Consider the following 13,208-nt stretch of genomic DNA (forward strand, 5'->3'; position numbering starts at 1 on the left):
ACAGGTATGAGGGGATATTTCACTGTGGTTTTGACTTGCATTTCCGTGGTGATTAATAAAATTAGCATTTTTCATATGCCTGTTAACCACTTGTTTACATGCTTTGAAGAAATGTCTATTCAGGTCCTTTGCTCATTCTTTAATCAGATTATGTGTTTATTTGCTATTGAGTTGTATGAGTTCCTTACATATTTTGGATATTAACCCTTTATCAGATATGTGGTTTGCAAATATTTTCTCCCGTTCTGTAGGTTGTCTTTTCACTTTGTTGATTGTTTCCTTTGCTGTGCAGCAGCTTTTAGTTTTATGGAATCACTCCTTCGATTTTTGCTTTTGTTGCTTCTGCTTTTAGTGTCATATCCAAAAAGTCATTGTCCAGACTAACGTGAGGAAGCTTTTTCCCTACATTTTCTTCTAGTAATTTTAGAGTTTCAAGTCTTATGTGTAGACTTTAATCCATTTTGAGTTTATTTTCATATATGTTGTGATATTAGCTTCAACATCATTCTTCTCCATGTGGATACCTAGTTTTACCATCACTATTTGTTGAAGAGACTATTTTTTGCCCACTGTGTATTCCTGGCACCCTTGCCAAAGATCTGTTAACTATACACGCATGGGTTTGTTTCTGAGTATTTGTTCCATTGGTCTACATGTATGTTTTTAAGTCTGTACTAAATTGTTTTGATTACTTTTTCTTTGTAAGGTATTTTGAACTCAGGAAATGTGATACCTCCATCTTTCTTCTTCATACTCAAGATTGCTTTGGATATTCAGAATCTCGTGTGGTTCCATATGAATTTTAGAAATGTTTTTCTATTTCTGTGAAGAATGCCATTGGGATTTTGATAGGGACAGTCCAGAATCTATAGATGGCTTTTTAACAAAATTAATTAGTCTAATCCATGAATATGGCATTTATTTGTGTCTTTTTCATTTTCTTTCACCAATTTCTTATAGTTTTTAGTGTACAGATCTTTCACCTCCTTGTTTAAATATATTCCTACGTGTTTTATTCTTTTTGTTGCTATTATAACTGGGATTATGCTTAATTTCCTTTTCTGTTTGTAGTTTGTATATAGAAACACAACTAATTTTTTGTATTTACTTTGTATCCTGCAATTTTACGGAATTTGTTTATTTGTTCTAACAGATTTTCTAGTCTTTAAGGTTTTCTATGCATGTAATTGTCTTCTGTAAACAGAGATAATTTTACTTGTTCCCTTTCTAAGTTGGGTGCTGTTTATTATTTTTCCTGTCTAATTTCTCTGGCCAGGACTTCAGTACTATGTTAAAAAATAAAAAAGGGCATTCTTGCCTTGTACAAAATCTTAGAGGGAATTATTTCAGGTTTTCCCCATTGATTATGATATTAGTTGGAGGCTTTTAATTATGGCCTTATATGGCCTTAATTAAAGGGTAAACATATTTGTAAAAACAATGAGTACATTTTCCATAATATATGTGTATGTGTGGAATTAGCATAATTTCTTCCTTAAAGGTTATTCCTTATACATTTTGTAGAAGCCATCGGTGAAACCACATAGACCTTGTGTTTACTGTTTTGAAAGGTTATTAAATATTGATTCAATTTCCTTAATAGATATAGGCCTATTCTGATAATCTATTTCTTCTCCTATAAGTTTTGGCAAATTGTATCTTAAAAGGCATTGGCCCATTTCATGTAGGTTATCACATTTGTGGGCATAGATTCGTTCACAGTATTCCTTTATTATCCTTTTAATGTTCATCAGATTGGCAGTGATGTCCTGTCTGTCGTTTCTGATATAAGTAATTTGAATCCCCTCTTTGTTTTTCCTTAGTTAGCCTGACTAGAGTCTTATAAATTCTTTTGATCTTTCCAAAGAATCAGCTTTGGTTTCATTGATTTTTCTCTATGCTGTCTTATTTTCAATTTCATTGATTTCTGTTCTAACTCTTATTTCTTTTCTTCTGCTTACTTTGGATTTAATTTATTCTTCTTTTTCCGGGCCCTAAGGTGGACCTTATATTATTGATCTTAGATCTTTCTTTTTTTTCTAATACATGAATTCGATGCTAAAATTCCCTTTAAACACTGCTTTTGCTGCATCCCACAAATTTTGATAAGTTGTCTTCTTATTTTTATTCATTCAAAATTTTTTCAAATTTCTCTTGAGATCTCTTCTTTGGTCCATGTGTTATTTAGAAGTGTGTCATTTAATATGCATGAATTTTTGCGTTTTATTTTTCTGTTATTCATTTCTAGTTTATTTCCATTGTGGTTTGAGAGCAGATGTTGTATGACCCCTCTTGTTTTAAATGTGTTTGCGTGTGTTTTGTGGCTCATAATGTGGTCTTTCTTGTTGAATGGTCCATGTGAGCTTGAAAAGATTGTGTATTCTGCCACTGTTGAATGAAACAGTCTATAGACATCCACTATATTCAGTTGATTGATGTTGTTGATAAGTTCAATTATGTTCTTACTGAATTTCTGCCTCTACTGGATCTGTCCATTTTTGATAGAGGGGTGTTGAAATCTCCAATTTTGATACTGGATTCATCTATTTCTCTTTCCAGTTCTATCCGTTGTTGCCTTACACAGTCTGATACTACGTTTTTAGGTGAATACACATTAAAGACTGTTATATCTTCTTGGAGAGTTTGTCTCTATCATTATGAAATGCCTTTCTTTTTATTTCTTCATGAGGAAGACTGGCCCTCAGCTAACATCCTTTGCCAATTTTCCTCTTTTTGCTTGAGGAAGATTGGCCCTGAGCTAACATCTATGCCAATCTTCCTCTATTTTATGTGGGATGCCACCTCAGCATGGCTTGATGAGTGGTGCTAGGTCCATTCCTGGCATCCGAACCTGTGAACCCGAGGCCACCAAAGTGGATTGTGCGAACTTAACCACTACGCCACCAAGCCAGCCCCATGCAATGCCTTTCTTTCTCTCTTATAATTTTCCTTACATTGAAGTCGGCTCTGTCTGAAATTAATATAGCTAATCCTCTTTCTTTTGATTAGTGTTAATGATGGTATATTTTTCTCCATCCATTTACTTTTCATCTATATATGTCTTATACTTAAAGTGGGTTTCTTGTAGACAACATATAGTAGGAGCTTGTTTTTTGATCCAGTCTGACAATCTCTGTCTTTTTGTTGTTGTTTTGGTGAGGAAGGTTGGCCCTGAGTTAACATCTGTTGCGGATCCTCCTCTTTTTGCTTGAGGAAGACTGTCCAAGGGTTAACATCTGTGCCAGTCTTCCTTTATGCTGCATGTGGTGTGCTACCACAGCATGGCTTGATGAGTGGTGTGTAGGTCCATGCCCAGGATCTGAACCTGTGAACCCTAGGCCACTGAAATGGAGTGCCAAACTTAACCACTATGCCACCATGCTGGCCTCATAATCTGTCTTTTAAATGGTACATTTAGACCAGTGATGTTCAAAGTGGTTATTGATATATTTGGATTAATATCTACCATAATTGTTACTGTTTTCTATGTGTTGCCTTGTATTTGTTGCTATTTTTGTCTTCTACTCTTTTTATGTCTTTTGTGGTGTTAATCGAACATTTTATATGATTTCATCTTCTCTCCTTCCTAAGCAGCATATCAGGTATGCTTCCTTTTTACCTTTTTTAGTGGTTGCCTCAGAGTTCGTGGGATACACCAACAGTGAATCTAAGTCAAACTTTCCAATAACACTTAATCATTTCACAGGTTGTGTGAGTACCTTATAATAACACAGTATTGCTAATTTCCTCTTCTTGTCACTTGCATCATTTCTGTTATTCATTTCACTTATATATAAGCACACATGAACATACATGTATGTACATATATAATTTAATAGCTCATTGTTATTATTCTTTTGAACAAACTATTATCTGTTAAATCAATTAATAATAACAAAAATAGAAGTTTTTAATTTTGCCTTCACGTATTCCGTCATCAACGTTCTTCCTTTTTTTTTAGAGATCCAGGTCTCTGACCTGCTATTTTCCTTCTGTCTAAAGAACTTCATTTAACATTTTTTGCAAGGCAGGTCTACAGGCAACAAATTCCTTCAATTTTTGCTTGTCTCATAAAATCTTTTTTTTTTTTTTTTTGGAAGATTAGCCCTGAGCTAACATCTGCTGCCAATCCTCTTCTTTTTGCAGAGGAAGAGTGGCCCTGAGCTAACATCTGTGCCCATCTTCCTCTACTTTCTATGTGGGACGTCTGCCACAGCATGGTTTGACACGTGGTGTGTAGGTCTATGCCTGGCATCCAAACTGGTGAACTCCATGCCACTGAAGCAGAACATGCGAGCTTAACCACTGCACCACCAGTCTAGCCCCTAAAAGGATAATTTAATATGTTACAGACTTCTAGGTTAATATTTTTTTCTCTCAACACTTTATGTATTTCATTCCACTCCCTTCGAGCTTGCATGATTTCTGAGAAGTCTGATTTAATTCTTATTCTTGTTCCTCTATAAAAAAGCCTTTCTTTTTCCTTTTGCTTCTTTCAGAAGTTTTTCTTTATCTTTGGTTTTCCGTAGTGTTTGTAGTTTCTCTGGTATGTGTCTGCTTTGTGCTCTCTGTGCTTCTTGGATCTGTGGTTTAGTGTCTGACCATAATTTGTGGAAATTATCGGTCAGTATTGTTTCAAATACTTCTTCTGTTTCTTTCACTACTTCTTCTCCTTCTAGTGTTCCCATTACATACATGTTATATCTTTTGGAGTTTTCTCACAGTCCTTGGATATTCTGTTCTGAGTTTTTTCAGTCTTTGTTCTCTCTCTTTTCAGTTTGGGAGGTATTTATTGAGATGCCCTCAAGCTCAGAGATTCTTTCCTCAACTGTGCCCAGTTTACTAATAGGCTCATCAAAGGCATTCTTCATTTCTGTTGCAGTGTTTATCTCTGGCATTTCTTTCTGTTTCTGTCTTAGGATTTCCATCTCTCTTCTCTCATTACCCATCTGTTCTTGCACGCTGTCTGCTTCATCCATTAGATCCCATAGTATACTATTCACAGTTGTTTTAAATTCCCAGTCTAACTCCAACGTCCCTGCTATATCTGGTTCAAATGCTTGCTCTATCTCTTCAGATTATGGTTTTGCTTTGTAATTTTTTTCTTGACAGGCAGATGTGATTACAGAGTAAAAGGAATTGCTATAATTAGGCTATTTGCAATGAGTCAGTAAGGTGTAGGGAAAGGAATGCATTCTGTAATCCTATGATTAAGTCACAGTCTTTCAGTGAGCCCATGCCTCTGGACTGTGAGCTTCACAAGTATTTCTTAGTTTTTTTCTCCCCGCTTAGGTTGGACATGATGGTTACAGTGGGCTGGAGTTGGGTATTTCCCTTCTCACACATGGAAGGCTAGAGCTGACTAGAGGCAGGTATATCTCTTTTCCCAGGTGAGTTAGCCTCTAGTTAACTAGTTTCTCCTGAGGGCTGACCTTGTTAAGAAGAATAGAGTGCTCTGGATTATTTTAAAATGTTTCCTTTTCTCCTCCCCGGTACTGCTCCTGGAGATAAAACATCAACTGTATATGTGTCGGGGGGGCACCCTATGACTGAGCTCCCCTGGAGGTTTTTTAACTGTCAGATTTGTCCACTCTGAACCTCCAGCAGTTGATCAAATACAGTTCAGGTTTTCCAACCCAGCACTGGTTCTCAAGGTGCTTTCCACTCATGATTCTCTGTTCCCCTAAGGTGTGAGTCCCTGTATTCATCTGTCTGTCTCGCCAGTCTTGGGGACAGTGGTTTGCCCTTGTCCTCCCTTTGCTATGGATCCAAGAAGACTGTTGATTTTTCAGTTGTTCAGATTTGTACTTTTTTCTTGTCATTAGGATGGAGTGATGACTTCCAATCTCCTTTTACGCAGAACTGGAAACCAGAGCCTGTTCAATTTATTTCTTTTTTATATCTTCTATTCTTGGTGAGACTTTTTTATTTCTTCAAGGACACATTTTTTCTCTCATTTATTTCAAGTGTGTTCATGTCGCTCAGTGGAACATTTTCTAATGCACGTGTAGGAGGCCCCTGCTTCTATCAGAAGTTGAAAGGGAGCATAGGTCCTCTTGTTCAGGAAAGGGGACCTACTGAGACCAGCTCTATCATTACTAGGCAACATGAGATTGTAGAGTCATTCACTCAACAATTTTCATGTTCTCTCTATACCCTACCTCTTAACTTCAGAAATTTTATAAACATAAGCTTTCCCATCAGAGATAGAAAACAATTAGATTTTCAATAGAGTTTCTCATTTGCTTACAATGTTTGTAGAAACCTTGTACAAAGTTGGAGATCCAAGTAATAGTACAGAGTGCAAAGCATACTAGAAAACAGGGTCACCAAAATAGGACCATCAGGGAACTAATCCTACTCTGTTCCAAAGGAAAATTCCTAAGCTTTGGATTGGAGTTTGGCCTGAAGTAACTTGACTAGGTCCTTGAATAGGCCACTCAAGTTGACATAAATTGTTGATTGAGAAACAGTAAGAGGTATTGGCCACTACACACATTTCCCTCCCTACCAAGTATATAATCCAAAATTATGCCCCAATCCAACCTAGTTATTCAACCCCTATCTTCATCAGTGAAAAGTGTAGCTCTTTTTCTTTTGGCATTTTCCCAAGGGCTGTGGATCATGATACTGACATCAGATATTTCTATCAGCAAAAGGAAACTCACATGAAATGTAAAATCAGAGACCCTGATGCTCCAGGGGAGGTTATAGTAATGCACCTAGATATACTGGATCTTTGTCAAGTGTTGCATAGCTATCTCAGAGAGTGCAAGCCAAGGGGAAGGTGAATGAGGCCCTGCCCATCAGGACAGTGGGGTACAAACCCCTCTCAGATTTCAATTTACAGTGATATTCTGTCTTTCCTTAGTAGGGGACAGAATACAGTTTTGGAAGGCCAATGCAGAACACTAGGGAGATGCAGAACCCACCCTAGAATGATATGCTGAGAAGATCCCCAACAGTAAATCAAGGTTTTTGGTAGACCTGCCTGAGTCAGCTGCAGGGGCTGTTTGGCCTGGCTCTCCATACATGGAATAGGGAGAGAGAGAGCTTGAATCCAAACTTGCTTGCTGCATCCAAAGTGTCATGTCAAAAAATATCACTCAGAATGAACCAGAATGCCATTTTCTCTGAGCATTAAGCTCTACTGGGACCCAAGACTCACTTTCTGCCACAAAAATGATCCCTGGAGACCCCTGGTGACCAGAGAGGATCTTGATTGTGTCAGTGTCTAATATGTGCAAAGGAGTTGCATAGATGACACACATAGCCACACGAGGCCCAGTGAGAATGGCCATAAACAGCCATCTTCAAGGCGAAGGGGCACCCAAATTTGTGCTCATCCAGTCACGGTTGACATGAACAATACAAATGCCTTCCTACCTGTCAGAGTCAAATGGAATCCCAAACAGAAAAGGGGTGATTTGGTCTAAGGGCATGAAGCCTCATTATGACATCGTTCCCGCCCCTGATTTCTGAATACCAACCAAAGTAGAAAGGGGGTCATGGGACTTGGCAGAACTTTACGAATGTGAACCTGACAGATCAGGCCACCCAGCCCTCAAGATGTCGTTGTTCTAGTAGCTTGTGCAGTCCCTCACCGAGCAACAACTCTAATGCTCAGCTGCTCTAACTGACGACGCCAGCTAAGTCTACAAAAGGGCCTTCCCCAAATGAGGGATCGGCCACACAGGTTCAAAGGAGATGAGTGCCCAAAGGGTAATTTTACTACTCCTTGGATTCTTTTCAGAGCTTCTGGCTGGGGGAGTCCCTATTTAGCCTGTCTTGTGACTGATGAAAAGACTTTAGTAAAACTGCTCCATGGGGAACGTTCTTCCTCAAATATACAAATAGCCAATCCAAGAGAGAAATAGTTGTGGAACTTCCCTTTGAGCTCGCCCAGATGGACTCCCATAAAGTCTCTGCCCTTTCATCTGCCTTTGAGCCCCAACCTTCTGTGTTCAGCTGTGTTGGCAGCATACACTGAAGCAGGAACTGAGTCTTGGTTGGAGCCATTATATTTCTATCAATAAAATGGGATATTTGCACCCCAGCCTGAAGTTCACATTAATAGAAGCAGAAGAATAGAATTCTCTTCATAAAACTTCTGTACATATATTTTCCTTTTTTTTAGCATTCTGATCCGCAGGCACATCAAAAGTAATTTAATATTTCTACATGCAAATCTTTTACCCGTCTGCTAGGAAGAAAATATGGAGATTAATTACTCTAATCCAGGAAAACTCATACTGTTTGCATCATTTTCGAAGAGCTACCAGGCATAACACTGGCACTCACAGTAGGGCGCTGAGCTTTCAATCGCCTCCACTTGCAGAGAGTTGTACAGAGAACCATCTGATCCCAGGGAACTCAAGGCTCAAAATAATTTCAGCTGAAAACCGTTCAGGAGGCAGTGAAGTAACTGGGTCACTCCGTAGATGCCTGCGCTCTGAAATGGCAGAAGTCTGTACACTGATCCCCAAACCTAAACCTCTGAGTGTTGATGATTGTGAAAGACAGTAGTAAGTAGGAGCCTTAAGAATAAAGAGAAACTCTACTTCTTCTTTTGGTAATGATAATTCTCTCTGCAGTGAGAGTTTATCAGCTTCCAAAGTTCTTCAACCTTTCATTACTTTTTTGATTTTTAGATCATTTAAAGCATTTTTTGGCTACAAGCATGAAAGGAAGAGCAGGTTGGACTATAACAGAATGTATCAGAAGCATCCAGAGAGCAAGGGTGAGTCATAACGGTGGCAGATAGACCCAGGGTCTGATGAGCACAGAGAGAGCACCAGGCTGGAACAGGAGACTGGGTTTCTAGCTGGCAGCCTCATCCTTTCAGTTTATAGTAATCATCATGCAAAATGCTACCTGTTTGTAGCCTCACTAGAACGTTAATTCGATTACCTATACCTCCTTTCCAGTGCAACAAGGAGACACTACCGCATAGGGTTATGTAAGAAGATCTTTTAAGTAGAAAGCAAATTTGCTAGTTTTTTTTTTAAAGATTTGCACCTGAGCTAACAACTGTTGCCAATCTTCTTCTTTTTTCTGCTTTTTCTCCCCAAATCCCTCCAGTACATAGTTGCATATTTTTAGTAGTGGGTCCTTCTAGTTGCAGCATGTGGGACCCCGCCTCATCGTGGGCTGCTTAAAATAATAAGCCCCACATTCTTAAATTAGCCATTATTTTACCTTAGGAAGAGAAACCTAAAGGTCTTCAAATTTACTTTTTTTCCTTTTTTTCCTTTTTTTTTACTTTTTTTTACTTTTATGTGATAGAGGATCACATAAGTTACTAAAATGTATGCTCTGATGGAGATTTAAACTAGTTGCTGAATGCTCAGCTCTTTCATGAATAGGTTTGTAAACTTACTGTAACAATTTTTTTCTTTTTTTTTTAGGTTAGGGCCTTTACTTTCTTTTTATTAAATTAAACATTGCAAAGGAACCTCAACTATGAGGTGTAAAAATGTAACTCTACTACTTTTACTTATTTACAGCATTATTAGTTTTTTCGCTCTCTTCCTAGAAAGAAATTTCCAGCAGGTTTGTAATTATCATAAGATTAAAATATATTCATTCAACATGTAAGCTTATTTATTTTTCTAGGTCCTTTTGGCAAAAAAGCTGTAAGGCCAAAACCTTATTTAGAAACAAATCATTCCTGTTCATTCCCTTTATGGAAAGGTGCATCAAGCAATAGGCAACACACACTATGAAGATAATTCCCAAAATACATTTATGAATGAATCAGTAACAATTCTCCACTCTTTACAACTTCCCAATGGTCTCAAAATCATTATTTATAATCTAGAGTGCCAATATTTATGGATTAAGGTAAATGAGCTTATTTATTGAACTTAGACTCACTCTTCATGTTCAGAGAGGGACGTGTGTCTGCCAGCTTTGTTCCTTGGAGATAAAGTTTGAATTCCAATATTGCTTTATATTGTGCCCTGATATGGGCTTATTCCCAAGCTTCTTCACTTTTCCCTGCAGGCCACACCAAATACAGGTTGCCCTGTACCTTTGTGTATGTGCTCTCTCAGTTCGAATCAGCTTTACTCAACACATCCTTCTGGACGTGGAACATCCCTACTCATTCTTCTCAAGTTGAGCAGGCTTCACCTCTGGTGTGAAACCTTTCTTGCTAACAGTTTCAGACATTGGCACCCCTTCCTCTCATTCTATCTTATGAATACGCTCTTAATTGTGTTTTAAATTTAATCTGCTGGGATCTTTTATTTTACTTATGAAATTTCAACCATCTGTAACAAGGCTAAAAATAAAAAGACTAAAAGTATATACATACCTGAGCCAAGGAATTGCAGGTCACAAAGTTAAATATATTGATTAGCAATGTCTGAGTTTCAGAAACTTTTTAGCGTATTGCAAAAACAATGTAAGTAATTTAATCGATACACTTGCTCTTTCAATCCCCTTATTCAATGTTGTAGTTAAAATTCCTGGATAGAACATAAAAAAGCTAAAGTCTGAACTATTTCCTCACAACAACTGTCATCAGTATGAAATATTTATGACACTAGAATTTTTCCTGAAAGACATAGTAATAAAAAATGATCTTTTATGTACCAAAAATAAAGTACATATTTTTTATTTGATTGTGAATGTTTTTGACATATTTCAATTTTTTCTCTTTACTGGTGTAAAACAGAGTGCATGGGATTAAACTCAACTTTAAAAGGATGAACTAGAATGTCTCTAATATTTTTAAAATTGATATTACATGATTATCGCACCCTAAAAATATTATGAGCCTAATTAAAGAAGCTGAGGGAATAATGCAAATACATCTTATCTTTACTTTGAATTTTGCATGAGGTTTTCACGCAGCTAACTTATATGCTGAATGTTCAAACAGTGTAATTCTCGGAATAGGCCATAGTGTGACTGTTGGTAGCCCACCCGTCTCCATTCTCTCCTACTTTCTAAGGTGAGCCTGATGTTGTTCAGGAGACATTAAACACAGAAATACTACTCAAACTAACAGCCTCCCTTAGTTAGCAATAGCTATGTGCCATATTGCAAGACAGTCATTTCTGATTTCTGGGCAGAGCTTCTAGGAAATGTTTAAGACTGAAGTAAATTAAAATTGGTAGCACCTCCAGATGCAGTAGCAAATGCAAATTTTCTCTAGAAAAAACAATCAAGCAGATCTACTAGATTGAGTTTAGCTAAATATGAGCTAAACAGAAAACAAAACAGACAAAAAAACCTACAAACAAAACTAGGAGCCAGATTCAACAAAAGTTATTTAAAATTATGCCTCCAAAAACATCAAATACTGGAATTTAAAAATAAAAAGAACATAAATCACCATATATGCATTATTTATCTAAATAATAAATCATAATCACATAAATCACCATATATGCATTATTTAGATAAATAAAATGTGATTACAAATTGACCAAGCAACAAGATGCTATTAAACATAACCAGACAGATTTTTTAAATCAAATTTTTAGAAATGAAAAATATAAGCATTATTGTTAAAAACTTGATGGGTACCTTATATAACAAAATGAACACTACTGAAGAGAATGTTTATAAACTTGAAGATAGGTTGGAATAGGTTGCCCATAAGGCAGCATAGAAAGACAGGGAGAAAGAAAATATGAACAAACAAAAAGACCCAAAATTAAATGCCAGAAGATAATGAAGCAATTTTGTGTTGTTGTTATTAAAAAATCTTATAATTAGCCATAATATCTTTCAAATGGAAAAGACTGGCAAAAGACTCTGACCTGGGGAAAACTGAAGGCCAGAGTCTGTGGCAAGAACTGCCTTGCTGAATGTCACAGGAAAGAGACAAGGCTGTTTTGTAGAGTCGGCATTTCCAAAATTTGAAGGAAGATGGTCGGGAAGTTTCTCGTACATGAGATGTGGATCTCGCAAAAAAGAGCTGGACTGGGTCCATTTAGGGAAGAAACCAAAAGAAGAGGACTGCCTGGATAATCCCAAGGGAAGGATGAAACACTGGAGACCAAGGGTCAGAGAGGAAGTTGCAAGCAGAAAGTCTGAGAATTTATCGGTATGTGAAGGGAACTTCTCAGGAGAAATTCTCAATGGATTAAGGCTCTCTAAGGGACCCAACAGAGAAGGAGCCAACAATTGTGCAATCACAGCATCCAGAAGGATATTAACAATAAATTAAGGTCAAGAATATTCTGGCTTTCGTCTTTCTTTCTTTCTCTTACAGCTCCACTCAAACCAGTGATCGTAAGTAGAAGAAAATGGAAGACCACATCCACCATTCCCACTAGAGGTTTCTCAGACTTGAGGTAAACTTGAACTGGGAAGGGGTTTAACTTATAAAGTGGATGAAAATTTGGAGTTGTGTGATTGTTATGTTAGACTAGACTTTAATTAAGAGGGATCTGAATGATTTTTCCACAAGGCTCAAGGAAATAATAATTTATCTAAAGGATGCTGGTAGGAACTAGAGAAACAGACTTAATTGCTTTCTCCCTGTACCCTATCTAGTCAATCTAGTGCCATACACACACTGCCCACACCACTTTGGGCCTGGGAAGTTGGTGGGAGCACACACAGAGTGCCTAAGGTGAACAAGGACGAACGAACAATCTGAACTTTTATCCAAACCTTCCTTTATTCTCTTGAAAATTAGTAGCCTGTATTTCAACCATTTATTCGCTGTGTGACTACAGATACTTCCTGCGTTACTCCACACGTTGTGACAAAACAGAAAACAGTGGCAGGTTTTAGTCAATCACTTCTATTTGGTATAAACTTTACCCCAACCTAATCAAAAGAGCTGTTATTTAAAAAAACTAAATATCTTTATTTCTCAAAATTACTTTTAATGATTTTCTACACCATTCAGCAACTTAGAGAATTTAGAATTATTGTTTGAGGGAGATTTTTAACCATTATCTTCTTTTTCTAGTTATCAAAATGACTGGTGTATGGTAAAAAAAATTGGAAAGCTCAGAAAAGCAAATGGTTGTAATTTCTCATTGGTTGTAATTGCACTGACCAGAAAGAAGCAATGTTAAGAGTTTTCGAATAAATTTTCCACAAGTTTGAAATGCATATTTTTTATACAATCATATGATACTCTTTTATAGTCATCTCTTTTTCTCTCACCAAGATTTCCCTATTATTGTATATAACACTGAGTACTGATTATACTTTAGTTTTATAGTTATTATTTGGGT

This window comes from Equus quagga, chromosome 2 (assembly GCF_021613505.1).
Source record: "Equus quagga isolate Etosha38 chromosome 2, UCLA_HA_Equagga_1.0, whole genome shotgun sequence".
NCBI lineage: Eukaryota > Metazoa > Chordata > Mammalia > Perissodactyla > Equidae > Equus > Equus quagga.